Here is a 2,395-nt window from a genome sequence, read left to right on the forward strand (position 1 = left end):
TCGCTCAGTGGGTTAACGATCGGGCGTTGCCGTGAGCTGTGGTGTAGGTTGCAGACGCGGCTCGGATCCCGTGTTGCTGTGGCTCTGGCGTAGGCCGGTGGCTACAGCTCCAATTAGACCCCGAGCCTGGGAACCTCCATATGCTGCAGGAGCAGCCCTAGAAAAAGCAAAAGGGGAAAAAAAAAAAGTGGTTCTGAAGGTGTGTGTGGTCTGTCAAGTCAAAGAAATAGGAAAGGGAGTTCCCACTGTGGCTCAGCAGTAATGAACCCAACTATTATCCATGAGGATGTGGGTTCAATCCCTGGCCTCACTCAGTGGGTTAAGGATCTGCTGGCTTTTCTGTTGTTTGTCCATCAGGAGAAGAACTTATTCTATTAGTTTCTTTTGCAGGGGAATCCCCTCAGGGTCATGTTCAAAAGCTTTCTGCTAGGGACCCAGGCTGAGGAGGCCTATTCGAATGAATGACTAGGTCCTCACCCATTACACCCTGAGGAAATGGGTCTGCCCTGTATAAACTTGGAACTATAGCCTTCTCCCTCTGAAAAGGTACAGGGCAGAGAGCCCTGTAATCCTCCCTAAGAAAGTTACTATAGAAAAATCTGATACAATTCTTCAGGAAACCATTGGAAAATATATATAGAGATCTTTAAATATTTCGTCATTGGGGAGTTCCCGTCATGGCGCAGTGGAAATGAATCCGACTAGGAACCATGAGGTTGCGGGTTCAATCCCTGGCCTCGCTCAGTGGGTTAAGGATGTGGCATTGCCAAGAGCTGTGGTGTAGGTCGCAGACACAGCTCAGATCTGGCATTGCCGTGGCTGTGGTGTAGGCCAGCAGCTATAGCCCCGATTCGACCCCTAGCTTGGGAACCTCCATATGCCGCGGGTGGGGCCCTAAAATGACAAAAAGACAAAAAAAAAGAAAGAAAAATAAATATTTCATCATTAGATCTAGTAATTCAACTTTAAGAAACTTCTCTGTATATATACTTTATTTTTTTGGTCTTTTTGTCTATATTCTTGTATTGATTGATGGCATTTTAGCTCATTTACATACCTAGGACCAAGTAAAACCTTACGTTTTCACCTCAACCTTTATTTCCAAAGATCTAGATTCTTTTTTCACATACATGATTTTTCCCCCCTAGGACTCCATTCCTACTACAGAAAAGAAGGAGGCAGCTCTACCCAAAGGAACAGGGACTATCAATCAGATAAAAGGAAGGGAAGTGATGGATACTGAGTATTCATACACTACAAAGCAGGTGCTTCAGATCCATTATTTTATGTAATCCTCACACTTTCTAAAAATTGTCTTTAAGCGTGAAACATAACATAGAGAAAAGTGCACAGATTGTACTCAATGAAAGTGAACACATTTAGACCAAAAATTCAAAGCTCTGTCTTTTTTTTTTTTTGGCACATGGAGTTCCCAGGCCAGGGATCAGAGCCACAGTTGGAACCTAAGCCGCAGCTTCTCCCTGCAAGTAAACAGTATCCCGACTTTAAATACAGGAGGTTAGTTTGACTGGCTTTGAACCTATCCAAATGGACTCATTCACTATACAGCACATGGTGTTAGGTCCAGTTTCTTTCACTGAATATTATATAAGTTGTATGTAGCGCTAGTTTATTCACTTACCTTGGTTTATCATCTATGTGAGAACAGGATCATTTATCCTTTTTCTATGGATACTGGGAGTATTTCCACTTGAGAGCTGAGACTGGAAATGTTCTCTTTCATTATACACGAATTTTTGGTGCATGGAAGTGTGTATTTCTGTTGACACTTTACCTAGGAGTTGCTGGCTATTTTAAGTGGATACTTCCTAACACTTTCGGGGGATACTGCCAAATGTATTTTCTTAAGCAGTCGTAGTAATTTCCATTCCCCCCTGCACTATGTAAGAGTTCCAGTTATGCCACATTCTCACCAACACTTGGTTTTGTGGGGGATTTTTTGCTCTTTTTTGCGGGGAGGGGTTGTTTTGTTTTTTGTCTTTTTAGGGCTGCACCCATGGCATATGGAAGTTCAAGGCTAGGGACTGAATCGGAGTTGCAGCTGCTGGCCTACGCCCCAGCCACAGCAATGCCAGATCCGAGACGCCTGCTTGACCTACGATGCAGCTTTTAGCAACATCGGATCCCTAACCCACCAAGCAAGGCCAGGGATTGAATCTGTATCCTCACGGATACTAGGTTCTTAGCCCACTGAGCCACAATGGGAACTCCTTTGTTGGTGTTTTTAATAGTAGCCCTTCTAAGTCTATAGTGATGTCTCGTAATACTATTTTCCACCTTCCTGATGACTAGTGAGGTTGAGCCTCTTTTCACTTATTGGCTTCTTTTATGACATGCCTGTTCAAGTAGTTTGGTCCAACTTTATTCTTCTTCT

The sequence above is a fragment of the Phacochoerus africanus genome, chromosome 14 (genome assembly GCF_016906955.1).
Source record: "Phacochoerus africanus isolate WHEZ1 chromosome 14, ROS_Pafr_v1, whole genome shotgun sequence".
NCBI classification, from domain to species: domain Eukaryota; kingdom Metazoa; phylum Chordata; class Mammalia; order Artiodactyla; family Suidae; genus Phacochoerus; species Phacochoerus africanus.